At 44.6% G+C, this 24050-nt stretch overlaps 1 protein-coding gene across 10 annotated transcripts in view; it reads left to right on the top strand.

Annotated features, from left to right (window-relative positions):
• Positions 1-24050, top strand: part of ST3GAL1 (ST3 beta-galactoside alpha-2,3-sialyltransferase 1) — a 94788-nt gene that overhangs the window by 21503 nt on the left and 49235 nt on the right. For 2 of the 10 annotated variants that reach the window (XM_074888415.1, XM_074888454.1), the window contains exons 2-3: positions 3217-3316; positions 5291-5458. The exons of 3 other annotated variants lie outside the window; for them this stretch is intronic. The gene's annotated coding sequence lies outside the window, so the exon portion shown is untranslated. Of the gene's footprint in view, positions 1-186; positions 448-3216; positions 5459-7262; positions 13049-24050 lie in introns of those variants that run through there. 5 more of the 10 variants (XM_074888426.1, XM_074888479.1, XM_074888463.1 and 2 more) reach the window with 5 other exon arrangements.

Genomic DNA, 24050 nt, shown 5'->3' with positions numbered 1-24050 from the left:
GGAGCCGAGAAAACAAACAGCTAGGGAAAAAAGCCTGGCTTCTGGGACTCATTTCCTTAGGAAGTACAATGTGGAGCATAAACATGTGGGATGACTAAGATATGAAGGAAAACCACGTTCATGTTTGGCAATAAGCCCTGCCTTTCAGCGCTGAGGGTAGGGCTTAGTTTCTATGTCTCTCTCCAGGTCTCACACATGTGTGGCTCTCACGGGGAAGACTCCCATTCCATGTGTCCCCTCCCAGTGCTGCCGGCTGACAGAGCTACAGTCAATACTGGGAATAATACGCTGCTGTGACTTCATAATTTAAAAACAACCTTGCAGAAGGGAGTATGTTCTCTGGTGTTGCCAAGGGAATTGGAGCTTCATTTTCTTTTAAGAATATTCCGGTTTCTTTTAATTGGAAGAAAACTGCTGACCTTATGAAATGGAGTGCATGGAGGACAGGTATGGGGAGGGGGGAAGCAGTTTGTCCTCCTTCTGGAGCAGGGAGCATTTTCCTGTGCTGGGAATTTGCTTAGAGTGCAGGAGATCAGGGTGGGATTCATCCAACCAAGTACAAGCATCTGCAACTCATGCACTGCTGTCAGAGCTGGTTATCTGTCCTCCTTTTATAGACCGTAAAGAGAAATAGGTACTTTAGCATGTGATTCGTCACATTTTAGAGGAAACACCAAAAAAATAGGCTCTGGAGGTGGGAACATCCCTGTGACAGTTAAAGAAGCCTTGATGACTTGCTCAGGTGTTGAGGTGTGACAGATCAGATGGGTCTTTCCCCAGCATGGCTAAGAGTGACATCCCATTAACCTCTTTGCTAGGGATGCAAGTACCAGAGGGTAAAGGCTGGGGCATCTAAACTGAGGGAGCTAATACTGGTTTTGTGGTTTTCTTCTTCTGTGGAGAATTGAAGCCCTATGGCTGTGTCTGTCGAGTAAGTTGATGGGAGGCTTTCAGAGCCCAAACAGCACTGAGTTGTCTGCAACTTACTGAAAGTCAGTCAGAGCTGTGCCTACCTGCTTCTTCTATGCTGTTTAAAAAAACCAACCATACAAAACAAAACACAGTATTTTGGTGTCATCTATTGAAAAAAACATCCAGCACATAGGTGTTGTTCCTGTGGAAGAGTGTGAAAGAGATGGAGAAGCTTCTTTATGGTCCAAAATTAACAGGATACGCTCCTCTTTCCATAGGAAGGAAAAAATTATTACTGGCCTGATTGACTCAGAGCTGCCCTGCAGACCCCAGCACCCAGACTCTTTTTCATAAAAGCTTATTATATATATTCAGACTCAAATCCCAAATAATCAATCATGCTAAGATGCATGGCTTAGCTGAACACTAACTCAGCTGGTGTCTTCTGCCTGCCTATACCCCCTGTACCCTCTCATAGATGAGAGATCCAGACTGACCTGATCACAGGTACCCGCACATGCAGTGAGTGGAACCTTTTGCAAAGTGTTTGTTTATCACATGAGAAAACAACTTACGCAAGTATTTAATACTTGGCCTTGTCCGCTGCTTGAAAGGATGCTGTGAGCCCTCAGCCACAGGGCAAAGGTTAGCATTCTGTTTCTGAAATGAAGGAATAGCAACATTTAAGTTCCGGTGAGGCGCTGCTTTGTCAAAGTCTAGCTGACCCTGAAACTTGCCACTGGGTTGCAAGCCAGAAAAGCACAGTTTCTGATGTGCCAGATACTGTATCTCATGCTTTGGGCTGTATTGCTGTCTCCAAAAGGTTGAGGAGGTGATGGCTTTTCCTCTCTTAAAGAGCCTTTCACAACTTTCTGGTGGTCTTCTGAAGTACCAGTTGCTGGCAATAACCTGGGGATGGAATTTCTCCTGCGCAAATGTCTGATCAGTTGTAATTTGTCTGGCAATTTCCCTTTGTTCACACTGTTCAGATGATTTTGCCTCATGTTTTGCAGCAGAGGATTCATGAGACCTATCTTTGCTAGGGTAGCTCTGCTGTGTATGCAAGTCACTGTTGATATTATAACACACGTTTGCCTTTAATTTGATAGTCCATTGCTCTTACACGTATTCACTGTCACTGCAAAAAAAGTGGTTTTGTTGGCTTTTGTTAGGAAGGGATGAGGGAATGCAGAAGTGAAATTTCTTAGTAGAGAAATATAATTTCTGTTCTCTGCTAATAACTAAATATGTAAAAGAATAAAGCTAAAAATATCGGTCATTCTGTAGAGAAGTAAAAAGGCCACTGCCTTGCAAATGCAGCTGTGGGATGTGAAAACATGATCTTCATTCAGAAGATTTTGGATTGTAATTCTGCATCACACCTCTGCCCTTGGTGCTCCACTCTGTGTGTCTCTCTGTGTGTTCAACTCATATTTTGAGTATTTGTGACTAGCTGGACAGCTATCACCTTAGATATGATGTGATCTAAAATCCTCTGAGACACTGAAATACTTGGAGGCAAGGAAAAATGTTGCTTAAGAGCACATGATGTAACTGGAAAGTCTGACCACAGAAAGCCCAAATGTCTGCTAGAGGCACTATTTCCTTAATTACCTAATTTTGGACATTTAAGGAACTATGTTAAAAAAAAAAACAACTAAGTGTGGGCAGTTCTTTTGAGGTCTAAAATAACTGTGATGGATGATCCTTAGACTTTCACAATACAGATGATTCCAGAAAAACAAACGAACAAACCTTTACTGATTTTTTAAAATCAACAGGCTGATTTTTTAATTGTTTTTTAGATTTCGGTAGCTTTTAAATCAAAAGTTTCATTTCAGGTTGCTGGGAATGCCAAGTCTGCTTCACAGTGATACTTTCCTTATATCTAAGGTTTGTGCTGAACCATTCATGAATATCTGGTTTCGCACAGTCCCCCAAATTACTGTCTTCCCGTATGCAGCTTTGCACTGGGATGTCTCTCCGGTGCTCTGGCTGCTGCTGTTTCTCAATCCCGGACCTCAGGGAGTGACAGCTTCCCAGCACAAAGCACTTGCCCTGCAGCCCTGCTTTCGCATTGTCATATTCCAAATTTTTTTTCTCTTCTGACCTGCTGCTGCTGACCATGCTGAACTTGTGTCCTGATATGTATCTTATGCTACCCTGAAATCTCATGCACAGGAAGCATCTGGATGTTCCCCTGCTATATGGGGCATTCTTTCAGGGGTTTATCTCAGTTTCATTCTGCTTCATTCTGGCACAAAGCCCTGAAAAAGTAATCTGACTAACCCAAGCTCTCTGCAGATCCAGATCACCCATCTCTCGCCACTCTTGAGAAGCAAGTGATTCCGGCTGCGTCCACCTGCTCGGAGTTGGTTGTCTTGGGGACGTGCGCGTTTGTCAGGTTTGGTTTTCCCCCTTCTCTTTGCTTTATCATTCATATCCCCTAGAAGAGGAACTGCAATTACTAGGAGAAGGTGAATCAAAATATACTCAACTTCAGGAAGTGGAGTTTGGGATGGGGATGGGATTTTTAAACATTCACTTTAAGTATTCACAGTGGGGAGTGGTTTTCTCCCAAAGCTCTGCATTTGCAGGTTTTCCATTGAGAGAAAAGAGAAGTTAGCTTTGGTTTTGCAGGTGTAAGAGAAAATAAGTGTCTGTGTCTTCCTTCCGATTTCACACTGGCTTTTTTTTTTTTCTCCAGTTCGCCTCAGCTGCTCTGTGCAGACTTGGCAGGTACTCAGCCCTGGGTGCTTTCTTTTGTTGAGTGAACAATAAATCCAACCAGAGGAGAACAGCTTAATGGTCTATAGTAATCATCTAGCCAAAATCCTGGCTAAAATATGCATCCCTCCAACCTGTGTAGCTCCTGGGTTTGCCTCCTTTCATCCTATTTATGTGTGTGCTGGGGTATTGGAGGCTCCTTATTATGTGTTCAAGGCCAGGTTGGATGAGGCTTTGAGCAACCTGGTCTAGTGGAAGGTGTCCCTGCCCATGGCAGGGAGGTGGGAACTAGATGATCTTCCAACCCAAACCATTCTATGATTCTGTGATTCTATGCCATCAGTAGGGCAGGTGCTGTTGGTGAAGCAAGAAGTGACCAGGACCCCTGGGATCCCCACATCCCTGATAAAATACATGCCTAACATGGTCCCTCTAGGAGAATCAGGAGAGCCTTCAGTTGTGGTGTAGTACTTTTTCCCAAGGTAAAAAATAATCTAAGTTCCAGACAAATGGGTTTCACTTTGACATTGGAGATGCAGGTTTTAGTCTTGTGGATTATTGCTGTGTTGATAAGATTCATGATATTGTCATGGTTATCTTAATGGTGTTTCACCAAAACACCATTATGGGGAATGTGGGAATCTCTCGCTTCATGTTTTAAGTTGTTTTCTAACTTTCCTATTAGCAGGAGAATCTTTGAGGTGTGATTCCCAGTGCTGAGACCAAAAGGTCTATTCAAAGAATTCAAAATCTCATGATTTCCAAGGCCCAAGTGAAGGGTATTTAATGGTTGGGGCTGCTTGACATGCACCAAACCCCTCAGAGTATACCTGCAAGGAACACAAGCCTGTGAGAGACATACTTACTCATTACTGTGTACACTCATACATTATAAAGCTTAATGTTTGCTTGAAGCCTGGGTGATAGGGACTCCATTTACGCTGTGTTTGGCTCTTAATCATTATGATGATTTATTATACATCATCTCTAAAAGGTAGATTAAGTCCAAGCATGACAAAACCTCCTACTGAGTTGCTGCTGAGATCTGCCCAATAAAACCAGCTTTGGGTTTATTTTAATTGTTTTGAAGCAAAATTCTTATTTACCTATTACCAAACCATGCAATTATTTAAAGACATTTTTCTGCTCAGTGATGAAATAAGCCCCGAAGTCATATCAGTGAGGTCACCCAGATACCTGCAAATAGGTCTCTGAGCTTAGCAGTGGTTTGCTAATTACTGTTGATACAGTGCCCTGTAAGCAGCAATCATTAGCAAGATGCTGTTTGGCTGCTGGCAGTTTCCAGGCTGGATGCACAGCACACTGGTGGCTGTGTTGTTCTCAGCATCACAGAAATCCTGAAGTGATAACCCTGCTGTCAGCATGGGCGAGCATAAGCAGAGCGGACATCCTGATGGAGGCCAGGCAGCACTGCTTAGTTCACAGTGCAATCTTTTCAAAGTGCAAGAATTTATTTTCCCGTTTGGGGCCCCTGGGCTTGACTTTCAAAATGAGAACCATATTCTGAGCTTTTTGTTCCAGCAGAAAATCAGTTTGCTTTTTTACGCTGAAGCTCTCCTGGTGCTGTAAAGGTATAAAAAGAAAGGTTCTGGCTCACAGCTTAAAGTTTTTTTTTTTTTGCATTTCCCAGATCGGCTCTTTTGGTTAGCTCTGTGTTTCCTGTACGGGCTGTGGCTGTACAGGGAAGATCCCACGGTATTAGCACATGCTGCCAAATGCAGATCCGCTCCTCGTGTGCGGCTGCTCTCGCTGCCTACAACTATTTCAGCTCTCTTTGTGTGAGATGTCTCTCTTCCAAGTGAGTAAACCACAGATGCGACTTCCCGCATGATTACCAACTTTTATGGAAAGCTTATGGCTCCCTATGAGGTCTCCTCCTCCGCTCCCACTGTGCTGCTGCTTTTCTGAAGGCAAATTAAACAGATCTATTCCTATCTGACTGAAGCCATTGAGTTACTTAAACAGATTGACCTGACTTAGTCTTATCAATTTCTTTAATGAGGTGTCCTTTGCAACTTCTGCTTGGCTTTTTGCCATCTTTCTCATTAAAAAAGTTTATTTTGGATTCTCTTTGTTCCAGGTGGAGTCATTGCCAGCTAGTTGGCTGGGTATATGCCTGACCCTTAGCCCCTAATAATGCTTTAATTTTCATTTTTAAATCTAGCAAAGACACTGAGAAATTACCTTGCTTATATTTGGAGAGCATTTTAACACTACCCAAGGAGCAGCAGTGGAGAGGGTGTTTCTTACCTCTGGCTCCATGGAAATAATCCTGCAGAACAGAAAGAGTTTCAAGATTAAGATGCTGTTTCTTGCAGCCTGGGTGAGATGCCTTCTCACAATCGCCTTTTAAAATGACAACAGTGACAGATTCCACCCAGGCTGGAGGATAACCACCTCCCACTGCAACTTCTTTACAAAGTTGAACCTTCAGGATCAAATGGTGGGGATCTGTGAAGGGCTTACCCAAAGTGAAGGAAAAAATCATTATCCATGCATAGACAAACTGGTGTGTTTCTCTGGGATGAGTATGCACAAAAAATGGCTGAATGTATCAGAGTAAATCTGGATTAAACTCTGCTCTGCCCTGGAGAATCTCTCCATGGCTCCATCTTTCCTGATGCTGATAGTCTATCTCCTAAAGCTATTAAATTGGCTAATATTAGGGGGCTGTTTTGATTTTTTTCCTTCACCCACTAAGTATCATTTATGTATTGTACATTAGTCAGGGCCAGACCCTCCATAGGACCCATATGTGCATGAAGTCATGCCTTTTTGAAGGCCTTATTCAAGGCTACAAGGAGGCTACTTTTCTTGTGCTCCACTATCCTTCACCTTGAACCTTCACCCAGAAGTATCTCCCAAGCTCTTCCTGCCCTCCAAATAAAAAATCCAACAAGCAGTACTGTCTGTCTTCTTTCAGGGCACAGATTATTAATTGTGCAGATGAGATCCTGAGCAGAGCATTCAGTGGTGGGAAGGGAGGATGTCCCTCAGTATCCTCAGCAAAACTGATGCTTGTGGCTGACTTTTCTGCAAAAGCCCATATTGTCCACGTGTGTTGGGCACAACACATATGATGTGGAGACCCCAAGGGAGCACAGGCAGAGGAATGTCTGATTCTTGGGTGCTTGTTGCATGCAGCGATAAGATAGATGGCAAATACTCACTCCTGACAAGATGTGATGTGCAGGGACATCACCCAGGTACCTCTGGGAACTTTATTATTATTACTACTACTACTATTATTATTATTACATTTTTTTCCTTTAAGGCAAAGTCCTTGCAGAGTTTAGGTGCCAGTGTGGGAAGAGGGCTGCTAACCAGGAGTTAAATATGCAAGTTTGCACTCAGGCAAACAGAGAGGCTCTTCTTGTCTCTCTGACTCTTTCCTAGAACAGAGTCTATCAGAGCTGACCAGCTTTAGCAGAGACCAGTTTTGCCTTCATCTTTGGCGTGCTTCATACTGTTAGTGGGGGCAGGTTCCCAACTTCAGTGAAGCCTCAGTTTGCTCTTTAATCCTGATAGAAATAAAACCAATTTAATAGAAAGCTGCTGCAGGAGAAAAGCCTTCTGGTCTGGCAAATAAACCACCTCTGCTTCAGACACCCAGCCCAGGCGCTGACAGTATTTTCATCTCGAATGCACAGTTAGAAGAGAGGGGCAGGGAAACCCAAGATAAATCTTGCATAATAGATAACTTCTATTTAGAGACATGTCTTATTCCCAGACAGAGAGAGGAGGAGGAGTGTGTGTGTGGCTCTTGGCCCAGGGAATAGAGGGGAATGTGGGGAAACGGAGGCAATCCCACAGCACTAGCAAGGACACTGCATTACGGATCTCAGCAGTGCACTCCAACCTCCTGGCTTCAGAGCAGAGATTGCTCTTGTATGTCACAGTATTTATTACTGACTGCTGTTGGATTTTTATAAGCCTGATTCAGCAGAGCATTTGCATCTGCATTATTTAAGTGAGTGGGAAACCCACTCTGTCTTTATAAAGTTCGATGTGTGCTTAAGTGTCTTGCTGAGCTGGGATTAATTTAGAGAAAATAAATAGCTGCTTCCTGGCTTGGATAGCAAGCAGTCTGGGGCCAGTGTTTGCAACCTGATTAGATTTAGGATGTTTCAGTTCTGAGTGCCTAACTTGAGATACCTCAGCACACAAGTTTATCAAAAAATACAGGCACCCTTGAGAAAAGCAGAACGTTAACCACATTGAACCACATTCAGCAGCCCGAACGCTAATTTACAGAGTGTTTTCCAAAGTGTGTGGTCCTAATGAATGTAAAGCTGTCCAGAGGGCTGTGTATATTGGATTTGCAGACCGTATTATTGAGTTGTGGTCAAACTGACCACAGATAGACCTGTTCTGACTCAAATAATCAGGTATCAGTCTGTGTGTGAGCCACAACAGTTTGGAGAAGGTGTTTCTTGTGTCTTTGTGTGTGCCTGGTGGGCCTGAGCCTGCATTCCTGTACTGGCCTCTGAGAAATTGCCCATTAAAATCGAAGTGGTTTTTGAGTGAATAAGGAGTTCATACTATCACTGTGGATTTTAGTTCCTTCCATTCATTTTCTTTTGATTATTAGTACAACACTTTATTTTTGCACAGTGTAATATTTTATTAAAGGCACATTTGTAGCTAATAACATTTATGAAGAGGCAGCTTTGACTGAAACTGCATCTGAATGTCACTTAAATAATGAATGGGAATGACATATATTCATTAAAATTTGAACAATGATAACTGTATGTCTGTTAGAGTCCCCTTTTTGATGGATATGGCCAGCAGCCATTAAAATACAGTGGGAATTCTTGTTCACAGGCTCACAATGTCTGATAATAACACTCTTGATAAGTATTTGCAGCTCAAGACACTGAATTTACAAAAGGGATTCATCGTAGCTAACAGCGGCTCTGAAGATTGAAATGTTACCATCATTCAGCTCTACTTTTTCTTGGGTTTGGTTTTTTTTTTTAAGTCTCATATGTGCAAAGAAATGATTTCACTTCCCTGTTAGTCTGCAAAGTTGGTTTTCTGCTAGCCTCTATGAGAAGCTACTCACTTTTTGAATTTAAATTATTAGCCAGTATCCCCAACTGGTGCAGACTGGTCCCAGCTCCACAATGGGAGAGGTGGTGTGTCAGTGTGATGAAGGTATGCACCTTTTGCAGGTTTTTCTGCCCTCCTTCCTTTCACAGGAAACCATGCGTAGACAGAAGAAAAGACAGCATGTAGGTTACATTGGGATGTTTCAAATGACTTGGCACCTGATTTCCAACCACTGTGACTAACATAGAATCATAAAATCACAGAATCGTTTAGGCTGGAAAAGATCTTTAAGATCATCAAGTCCAACCATTACCCTAGCACTGCCAAGTCCACCACTAAACCATGTCCTCAGGCACCACATCCACACATCTTTTAAATACCTCCAGGGATGGTGACTCCACCACTTCCCTGGGCAGCCTGTTCCAGTGTTTATGACCCTTTCTGTGAAGAAATTTTTCCTAATATCCAATCAAAACATCCCCTGGTGCAACTTGAGGCTGTTTCCTCTCATCTTATCACTTGGTATCTGGGAGAAGAGACCAACACCCACCTTGCTACAACCTCTTTCAGGTAGTTGTAGAGCAAGAAATAAGGTCTCCCCCTCCAGCAGAACCTCCTTTTCTCCAGACTAAACAACCCAGTTTCCTCAGCTGCTCTTTGTAAGAGTTGTGCTCTAGACCCTTCACCAGCTTCGTTGCTCTCCTTTGGACATGATCTTTAATATAAAGCTGTCCAAGAGATCTTTAAAACATGCCCATCCTTGCCCTGAGGACAAGGCAGTGTTTAGCACCCTGTCCAGGACGCATTCTTTCTGCACAGGCAGAGCATATATAGTCATTTGTGACCCTCTAATTACTTGTGACCTTCTCAACCTATAACATAGCACTAATGTAAAGAAAAAAAAAAAATCTACTTTTCATCCTAATTTTAACCTAGAGGGTTTGTAGAATTTAGAAATGGAAGTGACGTACTGGGTTACCTAGTCCATTTTCTCCACCCCTCTGCTCTTTCTTCTAAGCTTTCATGTTTCAGGGCTTTTTAGTGTTTACAGATGTATTGCTGCTGCCACTGTTTCTCCAGCTCAGTGATGTGGATGTCACTTGTCTCTAACAAGGACACTCACATGGTACTTTGAAGTCGGAGGAAAATATGGAAAAATCCTCTTAATAACATCTATCCCAGAAAGTGACTTTGCTTAGCTTACAGTAAATATGATGTGCTTCAGAAAATTTATTAAGCACAGAGTCTTGTAACTCTTTGCTTAGACCTACAAAGCTGACCCAACAGAGGCAGTGTAGTACAGTGGCCAACTGACAGATTTATATTCTTCATTTTGACCTTGCAAAAATCACTTAATAGAGATTCTCCTTTCCACCCTTGTCCATTCTGCAGGGCAAGGTTTGTCTGAGCAAAAAGTGCTTACTAAGCATCAGTAGAGCACTTCCTGTGCCAGGACCCTGAGCTTTATCTCTCAAGCCTGGTCAAATAAAAAATAATAAATTGGTCTTCTGAAGAAATAGATCTTTGAAAGAATCTTTTAGGGTGGGTTTTCAACTGGCACAAAGTGCTGGAGTTCTGAAAGATTTGGCAAGCTGTTTGAGTTTAGTTTTTCTTCTGTCATCAAGGATATAGTCTGTTGACTTTGTTGAATCTTTCCCCCATTCCTGTGTTCAGTTCTGATCTGGCAGCAGGAGCTGGAAGGCTCACATCCTTGTGCATTAAACAGGATGTAGTGCCTAATTATTATCTTGATTAAATTTTGTGATTAAGTGGTCTGTAATTGTCCGTAGGCTCAGACTTTCCAAGATATTACTCAGAGCTGTGTTGACTGATCATCTGGTCAGGGTTGAGGTGGCACTGTGTTGATTAAATCTTACTTTAAGGGGAAATGGCACACATCTCTGCATGCACTGAAGCTCTGTGGAATTTTGTTATATTTCTCTTTCCTAAGCAATATGTAAAAGTTTATCCAGTGCAAGGCTAGATAGGTAATAAATGTCAAGAAAGTATCTATAGAGGGATATATGTTTAAAATATATTAATGACTCCTTGTTTAATTTCAGAAGACAGAAAAATACCAGATTCCTGATAAATTTCCAAAGTATGTACAAAAACCAGAGAAAACAAGTATATGATAGCATCACAACTTCCCCTTGATGACTAAAGCTACAGCATTTTTAAAGCTAGGGAAGAAGCAATTTTAGGGTTGATTAAATTGAAATCTCTGTCTTTCCCTGTCCTCTCAGGAAAAAAAAAAACATCCATGCATTTTAAATTTTACTCCTTTAATGTGCTATGGCATATTGATAAATAATAATAATAATAATAATATGCTTCTTTTTAACAACAAAAGGCCAATCTGGTAGTCAAAGGTTGTTTTTCAAGCTCAGTGCAACTTGGACTTGAATATCACCCAGTAATAAGAGTGTGGAGATGAAATCCACTTGGATAAAAAATATAGAGCAATGCAACTTGACAGGCTGAGTCCTAAAGGACAGCAGTCTTGGATCCAATAGTCTCTCTCATTTTGAATAATTGCTGTGCAACACGGAATCAAACATTTATTGCTGAGTACAGGCACATTTGCTCTCCCTGGTGACCCTCTATAAGCAAATGTGCAATACGATTTTATTACCAGGAATGCATTTCACACAAACTGTTTGCTTTACAGAATTAAATAAACCCGGACAAAGGACAGTCAATACTATTGTTTTGCCTTCTTGCATTTAAATGCTGTCTCCTAGACAGTTCAATAGCAAGCCAGAAGAGAGAACGGTTCTGTCTAAATGATTCACATAGAGAAATTCACCTTTGAGGAAAAGCTCACAAGAGCACTAAAATCAAGGGGTTACTTCTCTGTAGACAGAGCATTCAGACTATTGCCTACATCTGAGCAGACCATTGCAATTGATGGCTAGTGGGAATTAGGTTGACTGGAGAAATCTTAGCCAAAAAAATTGTTTCCAAACTGGAACGGCTGAGCAGTGGTGAATCTTTGATTTTGCTGCCAATGCAGCATTTGAAGAGTGAAACCATATTTGTGGCTGTGACTGAAAGAGCTTCTGGGAGACATTTGAACCCATGCCATGAATTTATGAACCAGAAACATTTTTCAGTGTTCAGGAAAAGGACATCTCAGAGCAGCATTTGCCTGGGGAGGGGCTGTGACCAGTCTTGCCTTTGGGCAGAGCCTGCAATGATGAGACCGGTATCTCTTCAGTGCAATTAAAAATAAAGGCATCTGGTGCCTGGCTTGTCATGATGACAGCACATTGCACTGTTGTGGAGGGACATTAGGAGCCACTTAAAGTGCCAACTAGTGCCTTATTTGTTGTGCTAATGTATTCCTGCAGTGTTGACTCTCCCTTGCTAGGGCAAAACTAGACTAAGCAGAGTCAGAAAGGTTAATGTGTTTGGTCTTTTTCTTTCTATCAGTTATCTGAGCACAAGAGGGCTAAGGCATCCCAAGGCATGGAGCAGGGGCTTTGTTGTCTTCATAAAAACTTGAGAACTCCATTCAGAGATACAGATCCAGCACAACACAACTCTGAAAACTTGTGATTGTTCATATTCAGGTACATGCTAGTGTTGTTCTCCACCCACAACACTATGCTTTGTACAATGATGTTAAGTCAAAGGGAAGTGTATTGGGTTTGCATGGAAAGGTTTTGGTAGGGAGTGGGGGGGCTACAGGAGTGGCTTCTGGGAGAAAATGGCAGAAGTTTCCTCTATGTCCAACAGAGCCAACGCCAGCCAGTTCCAAAACAGACCCACCGCTGGCCAAGGCCAAGCCCATCAGTGATGGTGGTAGCACCTCTGTGATAACATATTTAAGAAGGGGAGACAGTGTCAAAAATGGCAATTGCAGGCAGAGAGAGGAGTGAGAATATGTGAGAGAGAAAGCCCCGTAGACATCAAGGTCGTAGACATCAAGGTCGATGAAGGAGGGGGAGGAGGTGCTTCAGGCTCCAGAGCAGAGACTCCCCTGCAGCCCGTGGTGCAGCCCATGGTGAGGCAGCTGTGCCCTGCACCCATGGAGGTCCATGGTGAAGCACATCTCCACCTGCAGCCCATGAAGGACCCTATGCCAGAGCAGGGGGATGCCTGAAGGAGGCTGTGACCCTGTGGGAAGCCCACACTGGAGCAGGGTCCTGGCAGGACCTGTGGCCCCGTGGAGAGAGGAGCCCACGCTGGAGCAGGTTTGCTGGCAGGACTTGTGACCCCATGGGGGACCCATGCTGGAGCAGTCTGTGCCTGAAGAACAGCAGCCTGTGGGAGGGACCCACACTGGAGCAGGGGAAGAGTGTGAGGAGTCCTCCCCCTGAGGAGGAAGGTACGACAGAGGCAATGTGTGATGAACTGACCACAACCCCTATTCCCTGTTCCCCTGTGCTGCTGGAGTGGAGGAGGTAGAGAAACTGAGAATAAATTTGAGCCTGCAAAAAAGGGAGGGATGGGGGGAAGGTGTTTTAAGATTTGGTTTTATTTCTCATTATCCTACTCTGATTTGATTGGTAATAAATTAAACTAATTTCCCCAAGTTGAGTCTCATTTGCCCATGATGGTAATTGGTTTCTGATCTCTCCCTGTCCTTATCTCAACCTACAAGCCTTTCGTTATATTTTCTCTCCCTTGTCCAGCTGAGGAGGGGAGTGCCAGAGCAGCTTTGGTGGGCACCTGGCATCCAGCCCAGGGTCAGCCCACCACAGGAAACACTATAAAATATATATTGGATGTGATTGATAGCACTGCATGGAAGCAAGAATAAATTCTGAAATGCTGATTTATCATTCCAAGACCAGCAATTGGGCTTTTTATGAGACTTGAACTAAGGAATATAAACACTGGATGACAGGCACAGTGGGACTGGCTATTCAGACTATACCACCGGTCTATCCCGTTATTGAGAGCCAGCACAGAACAGCAGAGAGAAGCCATCAAAACGTTGCAGGAAGTCCTCAACTGTTGCAGATCTGTGGACAGTGCAGGAATGAGATGTCCTGGGGCCCAAGCCTATTCAAGGTATTCGGGGGGGTTCATCCTCTGCATGATCCAGGATCAAACAAACCTCCAGCTCCAGGGATCAGAACTGGCAGAGGGTGCAGGATGAATGCCATCATGGGCCATTTTCTGAGAGTCTAACCGGGCCTGGGTTTGGAGCAATAGGTCTTGTCCTGAGCAAAGAAAGGTGGGAGGAGTTGTGTCATCTCAGCACTCTGAGTGTGTGATCTGGCAGGAGTCCTCACCAAAATTTTCTTTATAATAATTTGTGAGATAAATACACTGCAAGCATCACACACAGCCAAATGAAATGGAAGCTGTGGCAGAGCTGGTCAAGGGGATTTTTTAAGTCAAGAGACTTCATCTTTCAAAAAATTGTGTAATTGGTGACCCAGGCTTTCGGGATTTAATTTTTGGCAAGTGAGTTTGATCTGAAAAAATTCTCTTATTCACTCAAAAGCTCCTGCCTCTTGCCAACTCAGTAATGTGCTGTTGGGACAGGTAGAAAGGGCTGCTTTCCAAAAATAAGCAGATATTATGCAATAAGCTTAGTTATGTTAATAACTAGAAGACAGATGTACTATTTATTATCTGCTTTCAAATCCAAGTAGGCAGTCATACTGATGATTGCTGATTTTTTTTCCTCTTATAAAGGGAAATGTGTGGGGAAGGGCAGAACTCGGTGTTTAGCATTCGACTTTTGATTCTACATTGCAGCTTGGTAATTGATGAAAGATCCTGGCACATGTTGCTTTGTGCTTTGACCCATGTCTGATAAGCCACATCAGGAGTCCTTCACAGGACCCTTACTCTAGCTAGAGTAAGATCCTTCTTGGAGGACATGCTTCTGGAATTCTCATTGAAGTGAATGGAGCAGATCTGGATAGAAATTGCCTGTCCCTGTTCCGTTACTTTGCATCTTTTTGTCCTGATTCTGTTATGTGTAGGAGCTGTCCTGCATGTAATGTCCACTGTTGTAAACAGGAGCAATCTTAAAATTCATCCTGGATTTTGAAAAAAGGAACTTTGGATAAAATGGCTGGTGGAAATCATTTGGAAGACTCAGCTGGCTTTGCATGAACTTGGAGCAGACTTAAAATACACTGACAAGTCCAGCAGTGAAAAAAATCTGTGTTTGTTGTCAGCTAACGTATCCTTCCCCTTCACTCTGGGTTATTCACACTGCTTCTCCTTAGGCACTTAATTTTGATGTCTAAATTAGGAGCCTAGTAAATGGGAAGGCAAGGCTCCCCCAGTTGCCAATGGAAGGGGTGAGCCCCAGCGCCATGGTTGCTCAGTAAAGGAATTTAACTTCAAAATTACCAGTGTGAGTTAAAAGTGTGAGATTGAGACGTGTGTCCCAGCACCAGGCTGGAGCTGCATGTCCTGGCTCTCATCTCAGCTGTTCGTGGGGAGTGACCCAAGAGCTTATCCACCTCCATTCACCTATTCCATCATCCACAAGTGACTAATACTACCCTCTGCAGGAGAACTACTGTCTGCATAAGGAGCCTGTGGGTAATATCACACTAAGCACCAGATTCACATCTCTGCCACCTCAGTGACCTAAAAGGGGTTGTGCAAATGTGAGTAGATGCATGTCTTCTCTGCCCCATAGAAAGGCAATGTGTGAAATTTGGGCTTGTATGCCTACAGGGAGATACATAGCTGGAAAACAAACAAATAAAAACCTTGAGTTGATAGTATTTACCCATGTCACACTCAAAAATGCTCTTGAATAGGGTGGGTGACAATAGCATGGTGTCTCCTACATGCAGGTGGAGGCAGCAGATAACCATGGTGGCTGGTGCCGGGCAAACCGTCTCGTGCTGCTGGGACCCAGCCTGGGACCCTGTGGCTCCTTTACAGGCATCGCCGAGGGTCGCTGAATCGCAGCCAGCGAGCCAGCTGGTAGCGCTCGCTCTGTCTGCAGTTTACTTTATCCCATAAAGTGTTTCAAATGCTTTTTCCGCCCCCCTCCTCTCTCCTTGCTTTTTAACAGATGGCATTGAAGGACTTTTACCTTTTTTTTCCCTAGTCTTTTTTAGGCTCTCCCTGCCTCTCATCATGTCACGGGTGATGCCCCTGACAGCTGACCGCTGACTTTTGCGCCAGCAAGCTTTTTTCTTGTCCAGAAACCAATCTGTTACAAGGCTGCCTAATAACCCCCTCCTCCTGCTGCAGGCACGAAGCCCTCAACCTGCCCCGAGCGGCTGCTCCATCCTTCTGCTGGCAGCACCAGGGATGGGGCACATAAAGGCCCTGGGAGCAGCAATCCCTGCCTCCCTACTCAGCTCTTGCAATGCTGCCTTTGCCAAGCAGCATGGCAATCTGGGCTAAATTACCGAAGAAAAGCCAGCTGAAGCGGTGCAATGTTACCCTCTTTGGAGACCGGCTGCTCTCACCTGGCATCTCACAGCTAATCATATTGACAGGAGCCATTGTTTATTTTCCTCCGTCCTTGTCTTCCTTGTTTTATGGTAAATTAGAGCAGGCAGGCAAGCCATCCATCAGCCTATAAATGCTGCAGAGTATTTTGGCTTTGTGCTAAATAATTGTGCATTTTATTACTATTTACACATTCATTTTCCTAGGCAATAAAATGCAAACTGCAGTCCCCAATACTTTTTATATTTTGTATCTGTATCGTGGCAGCCACACAGGCTTCAGCAGCAGCATGCAGCCTACTGCCGTAAATACACTCTTATTTTGGTAGGTCTAACATTTATTTATAATTAATGTCAGGGACCTTACACAGTAATACCAATTATTGATTTTTTTTTTTTTTTTTAGGAAAAAGAAATTACTTTTTTTCTTATTACTGCCATAGCAACACAATCAAGTTGCAGTGGCTAATCTTGTCCAGAACAGTGGAAGAAAAGGCTCTTAAAAACTGATTTGGTGGTAAAGTTATAAAAAGCAGCATGTGACCCCCTTACCTCTAGGGTTTGTATAGATGGCGATTATCCTATGCGGGGGTAGGGGACAGTAACTCAAATTAGCATCTCTGTTTGTGTCAGCAAAGGCGGGTGGTAATGGGAAAGCTCTGTAGCACGACCAGTTGTAGCCACTGCAAAATGGGCGCCTTTGGAAGTGGCAATATGGCTTAATGTCCCAGCACAGCTGGGGATGGGGGGTGCACAGGCTCTCTGGTGGATCCCCAAACTCCCATCATTAATGGCGGAGGAGTGACCACTGTGACTGCAGGTTGTGCAATGCTGGCAGAGCCCAATGGATTGCAACACTCCCTGTACAATGAATGTAAATGAAACTGAGCTTGACTCACTAAAAACACATGCACAAGGATGTGAATTGGACCAAATAAGACTTAAAATACTTTTTTATACTTTAAATCTCCTATTACCTTCTTGGTGTTAAGATGGCTAACCATGCATTTGTAAACTAAATTGCCCTTATCATAGAAACACAGAATACCAGGTTGGAAGGGACCTCAAGGATCATCTGGTCCAACCTTTCTTGGCAAAAGCAAGGTCTAGACAAGATGGCCCAGCACCCTGTCCAGCTGAATCTTAAAAATGTCCAATGTTGGGCAATCCCACCACTGCCTTGGGGAGGCTATTCCAGTGGCTGATTGTTCTCATTGTGAAAAATTTTCCTTTTGTGTCCAATCAGAACCTCCCCAGGAGTAACTTGTACCCATTACCCCTCATCTTTTCCATGTGACTCCTTCTAAAAAGGGAGTCTCCATGTTCTTTATAGCCACCCTTCAAATACTGGAACATGGTGATAAGGTCTCCCCTAATCCTTCTCTTCTCAAGGCTGAACAAACCTGGTTCTCTCAATCTTTCCTCATATGTCAGGCTTCCCAGTCCCTTGATCATCTTTGTGGCCCTGCTCTGGACCCTCTCCAGCCTGTCCACATCTTTTTTGTATAGCAGGGACCAAAACTGAACACAGTATTCCAGGTGTGGCCTGACAAGCACTGAGTGGGATGATGACTTCTTTATCTCTGCTGGCCATGCCCTTGTTGATGTAGCCCAGCATCCCATTGGCTTTCTTTGTCACAGCAGCACCCTGTTTACTCACGTTGAGCTTGATCTGCCCAGGACCCCCAGGTCCCTTTCCACAGAGCTGCTTCCCAGCCGGGTAGATCCCAGTTTGTCCTGCACTCCTGGATTACGTTTTCCCAGGTGCAAGACCTTACACTTGTACTTGCTGACCTTCATAAGGTTCTTGTTAGCCACTCTTCCAGCCTATCCAGGTCTTCCTCCAGGGTGGCTCTCCCTTCCAAAGTGTCTACTTCCCCACTCAGTTTGGTATCCTCAGCAAAATTCATCAAGGTACACTTGATCCCATCATCCAGATCACTTATGAAGATAGTAAACAGTGTTGGGCCCAATATCGATCCGTGGGGGACCCCACTTGTGATAGGTTACCAGTTTGAAAAAGAGTTATTTGCCACCGCCCCTGGGTGCGGCCTGTCAGCCAGTTCCCCACCCACCACACAGACCACTTGTCTAGACCATAACACACCAGTTTCTCTAGGAGGAGACTGTGGGGAACCATACTGAAAGCCTTGGAGAAATCCAGGTAGACAACCTCCACCACTCACCCCACATCAACCGAGCAGGTTACTTTGTCATAGAAGGTGATCAGGTTTGCCAAGCACAATTTACCCTGTGCTGGCTTTTCCCAGTCATGTTCATTTGGCTTGTGATATTCCCCAGGAGGATTAATTCCAACTTTCCCAGGGGTTGAAGTAAGACTGATGGGCCTATAATTTCCTGGATCCTCCTTTAAGCCCTTCTTGTAGATGGAGGTGACATTAGCCTTCTTCCATTCTTTTGGGATGTTCCCTGATCTCCATGACACATTAGTCTTCTTCTAGTCTTCAATAGCCCTTACATGGTTTGTGCTTCTTTTTCAGTATGTATGTGGCCCATTGTGCCAGAAAATTTACTGAGGGCCACATCAGACTTGGCAAAGACCGATGCGAACAGCAGCCAACTCCATCTTAAACTAATTTTTACCCCTTAGAGGAACAGCTGCCCAACAAGTGCTTGGAGGACCTAGGCTGAAATATAGCCCTGAAAAAGCTGCGGGTGGAGGCATGAAGGGGGCTGCAGAGAACAAAGCAACATTTCTGTTACTGCTGCAGCTTCCCACTCCTAACGATTTACCTTTGAGATGGTGAGCAGCACTGGGAAAGGGAAGGAGCGGAGTCAGGAGCAGAGTTAGGACCCAGGGATGGATGTTGCATTTCTGCCTCAAGCTCTGCAAGGGTGAGAATAAGATGGAAGCCTACAGGCTCATTCATCCCTTCCCCATCTGTAAGTCAGAGCTGGCAGCAGCATGTCTTGTGCATGGCGTTATTTGGAGGAATCACAAAAAAAAAAAAGGCTTGTGGTGAAGTGTTATCATGGGGGTTGAATAACTGGCTTGCTGTGTGCCACTTCCCCCTCCGAGAGTTTAGCCCCAGGTTAATTTTCCCATAGCAAACCAGCCTCAGTGGGTCAGGAGATGAAAACAGAGATGGTAAGTCTTTTTTGTAATACCTTTCCAATGTGCTTTGAAACTGGTAGCAAAGCCCTTTCTCAGCTAGGCTGTGTGTGATGCCTGTGTATGAGCGTGGGAGGAGATGCTGTCAGACCAAAGCTGGATTTTGCTGAAAACAGGGGTAAATTGAGGGTTTCTCAGTTTGAGGAACAGCAGTCCTGAGGGATTCTGTTCTGGCTTCTTGGGGGTGGTGAGTGGCTAAAATTGTGGAAGCCAGTGAGATGTGGATGCTCAGCATCTCTGGAAACTCAGCCCCCAAACATCTCAAGTGGACTACTCCAAATTAAATCAGTGAGTGCTTTGGCCATTACTTGTCATCACGTAGCCACAAATGCCACTCGGATTTTGTCACTTTAAGTCTGGCATTGCCAGGGATTTTATTTTTATTTTATTTTCTAGGACTATTTGGATTTTTCTTTTTTCATTTGCTCATCAGGAAGGCAGCTCTATTTTAATTTCTTAATTAGCTTGGCATTTCTACATTCCTTTAAAGATGTCTGGCCAACTTGAAGTAACGTGCAACACCTGTCAAGCCAAGGGCTTTATGTATCAGGGCTAGATAGCCTGGAGTTAGGAGAACATGTACATCCTACGTGCTCTCACAAAGCCATGTTGTCTGGGCTTGGGGCAGGCATTGCCCGCAGGAACCTCACCTGCATGCAGGGGAACATTGCTGATGGGCATCTGGGCAGCAAAGGGGCTTTATTCCTCTCCAGTAGCACCGGTGGGGGCTGCAAAAACCTCTTCATTCCCTCCATCTGCTGTGACAATGCTGTGAATCCCAGTCACCAAACATGCAGCTCACCCCCATGGCTTTTGTAAAGCTGTTTTTGAAAGCAAATTCCATTTTTATCCTGCCTGTGTTGAGCTGTAAATCATATTTCATCCCGTGGATGCTCTGCAGCCCCAGCCCTGCTTTGCAGAGGATGAGTGGGACAGGGTACCAGCAGTACCCTAGGGCCTGTAGCAATAGGACAAGACATAATGGTTTTAAACTAAAAGAAGGGTGTTTCAAACTAGATATAAGGAAGAAACTTTTTATGATGAGGGTAGTGAAACATTGGAACAGGTTGCTCAGAGAGGTGGTACATGTCCCATCCCTGGAAACATTCAAGGTCAGATTGGATGGGGCTTTGAGCAACCTGATCTAGTAGAAGATCATAGAATCATAGAAGGTTTGGGTTGGAAGGGACCTTCAAGATCATCTAGTTCCAACCCCCCCTGCCATGGGCAGGGACACCTTCCACTAGACCAGGTTGCTCAAAGCCCCGTCCAACCTGGCCTTAACACTTCCAGGGAGGAGGCATCCACCGCCTCTTTGGGCAACCTGTTCCACCTTCATAGTAAAGAATTTCCTCCTTATATCTAACCTAATTCTACCTTCTTTCAGTTTAAAACCCTTACCCCTCATCCTATCACTACACTCTCTGATAAAGAGTCCCTCCCCATCTTTCCTGTAGCCCCCTTTAAGTACTGGAAGGCTGCTATGAGGTCTCCTTGAGGTGTTCTCTTCTCTAGGCTGAACAACCCCAATGGCCTCAGCCTGTCTTCATAGGAGAGGTGCTCCAGTCCTCCAGTCATCTTCATGGCCTCCTCTGGACTCGCTCAAGCAGGTCTATGTCCTTCTTATGTTGGGGGTCCCAGAGCTGGACACAGCACTGCAGGTGGGGTCTCACGAGAGCAGAGTAGAGGGCAAGAATCACCTCCCTTGACCTGCTGGCCACACTTCTCTTGATGTAGCCCAGGACACAGTTGACTTTCTGGGCTGCGAGTACACATTGCTGGCTCACAGTCAGTTTTCCATCCATCAATACCCCCATGTCCTCCTCAGGACTGCTCTCAATCCACTCATCACCCGGCCTGTATTTGCACTTGGAATTGCCTTGACCCACGTGCAGGACCTTGCGCTTGGCCTTTTTGAACTTCATGAGGTTTGCACAGGTCCACCTCTCAAGCCTGTCCAGGTTCCTCTGGATGCCATCCATTTCCTCCAACATGTCAACTGCACCACACAGCTTGGTGTCGTCGGCAAACTTGCTGAGGGTGCACTCAATCCCACTGTCCATGTTGCCAACAAAGATGTTAGTGTCAGTCCCAACACTGACCCCTGAGGAACACCACTCGTCATTGCTCTGCACTTGGACATTGAGCCATTGACCACAACTCTTTGAGTGCGACCATCCAGCCAATTTCTTATCCGCCAAGTGGTCCATCCCTCAAGTCCATGTCTCTCCTATTTAGAGACAAGGGTCAGTGGGACAGTGTCAAATGCTTTGCACAAGTCCAGGTAGATGCCATCCCTGTTCATTGCAGGGTGTTAGACTTGATGAGCTTTGAAGGTCCCAACCCAAACCATCCTATGATTCTATGACTCTAGTACAAGCCATGGGAAGGAAGAGGGATGATGTCCCTCTCATTTGGTTCAGCCCTTGCTGTAGAAGAGGCTTTTTATCACGGTGGGAGGTTGGTTTTGTTCAGACCACCAGAAATTTGGACAGTAGCTAGATCCTTGCATGCCCCACATCCTCCTTGCACACAGTTGTAGTACCTGTATAAAGGTTAATTACAGCTGTAAGCCCTGTCAGCCGGGCAGTAAACTCCCAGACCCTTCCTGCTCTTAGCTAATTCAGGCAAATCCTCTTTCCTTGTACCTTCTCCTTTTTCTTCCACTACCTTGGGGTAAAAAGGTGAGGACAAAGAAAAGTTATGGAAGCACACTTTAACCATTTTGGTATGTACGTGAGAGCAGTCAGTCTCCTCCAGGTACAGTGTAGCCCCCATTATGGGCTTGTCGCGGATGAAAGTATTGACACGGTAATGATTTAGTAAGAAATCTAGGTTTATTAATAACTAACAGCAATTTATTATTACAAAATAATTCAGAAATGCTGAAAGAAAGAAAAGCGACTTATTCACAGATTCTAAAATGACAAGATTCACACTAGCTTACTTGATGATACCTTAATTTATACATATATACATGCGCATACACAAAATGGACATACACATACACAGAAACAAAGGTGTTTGGATTCAGTAGAATGAACACAAAATGGACAAACACACACAGAAACAAGGGTACGTACCCCACCACACACACACACACACACCAATAAACAGAGAAAGAATGGGTGAAAGAAGCTAGCTTAAAGAAAATTTCCCTCTCGAGTTTAGAGCAAATACTCACAATGCCTTGGCATTCCTCAATGGGTGATAATTGAGACTCGAGCGGGTGGACTTTGCCCTGGCCTTCCGAGCAGACGACACCTTAAGAGTTTGGTACCTGAGAGGCGTCCCAGCTCAGGGGAGATGCTGGTCACAGGCCCGCTGCGATCCAGAAGAGCTCAAAGGGTCTCCCTGGTGGTCGCAGTTTATAGGGTCCAAGATAACTGACTTTTGTCAAATACCTTCTGGTGCCTTCCAGCAATTACACAAGAACTTGATGAATGTGCAACTCTGTTATTGTTCCCATTTGACCATATGCCAGGCACAGGTGTGCCAGGCCGTTAGGAGATGATGGGCCATTATAACCCTTTCTGAGCAATCAGGAGGGGCAGGAGCCAGTTCTCGTTAACATTTCAGTTAACCTTATCAGTCCTTATCTCCACAGATGGTGTATAGCTCACGACATGTGGGTGGAATCACAGGTAGCACCAAGCAGCCCAACAAGGAGGGGCAGGGAGGGGTAAGAATTGCACCACCACAGGGCTACTTTCATATGGCTTTGTACAGTCTGCTCAGCCTAGATGGTCCTCCCCAGCTGGCCATCTGTCCCACAGCATCCCAGGATTTTTCCTATTGTTCCCAGCATAGTGTCATGTCCTGTAAGTGAGGGATGAGATCACAGGCTGAAGCTGTTTCCCAGGATGCCTGTATCTGGAAGTACAGGGACATTCCTCCTAGGGCTGTTTAGTCTGTAGAAAAGGAGGCTGAAGGGAGACCTTATCTCTCTCTACAACTACCTGAAAGAGGTTGTAGCAAGGTGGGTGTTGGTCTCTTCTCCCAGATACCAAGTGACAAGATGAGAGGAAACAGCCTCAAGTTGCACCAGGGGATGTTTTGATTGGGTATTAGGAAAAATTTCTTCACAGAAAGGGTTGTCAAGCTCAGGCTGCCCAGGGAAGTGGTGGAGTCACCACCCCTGGAGATATTTCAAAGATGTGTAGATGTGGCACTTAGGGACATGGTTTAGTGGAGGGCTTGGCAGTGTTAAGTTTATGGTTGGACTAGATGATCTTAAAGGTTTTTTCCAACCTAAATGATGCTATGATTCTTGCCCCCCAGCATTGCTGTCCAAGTCAGGGTCAGCAGCAGGTGGATACTCACAGATGCTATAGGGTGATGCTCTGAGGTGTTCCCAAAGAATGTGGTTTTGAGTCAGGTCTGAAAGGTTCACAGTGTAGTGTTTCGTCTGAAGTCTGGACTTGTTTCCATTTCTTTCTTTAAGACTGTTAACTCAAATGGGAGTTGGGGAAGGCTTTTTTTGCTGTTTGAGCCAGGGATGGTTTTGTACTGATAACAAATTGCTTGGAAGGCAGGAGATAGTCCTCTACTGGCTGTTTTCAGAAGGTGTTAGAGAAACTTCTATTAAAATAGTTACGTGTAACTGATTGGTGCTGCCTTTGCACAGGGGGAAACCTCTCAGCACCTCACCCAGCTGAGCCTCCTACAAGTCTATGAATGAATGTCCAGAATTAAAGCCAAACTGTCTCAGTTCCAGGTGTCAGCCAGGAGCTGCACCTCACTGAGTGGCTGCAAGGAGTAAGCAGTCCCCTCCTCGGCTGCTTTTCTGGATGATAGCCCTGTAAACAGAAATG

The sequence above is a fragment of the Strix uralensis genome, chromosome 1 (assembly GCF_047716275.1).
Source record: "Strix uralensis isolate ZFMK-TIS-50842 chromosome 1, bStrUra1, whole genome shotgun sequence".
NCBI lineage: Eukaryota > Metazoa > Chordata > Aves > Strigiformes > Strigidae > Strix > Strix uralensis.
The sequence above is the reverse complement of the archived record's forward strand: the minus strand, read 5'-3'. Positions and strand labels throughout refer to the sequence as shown.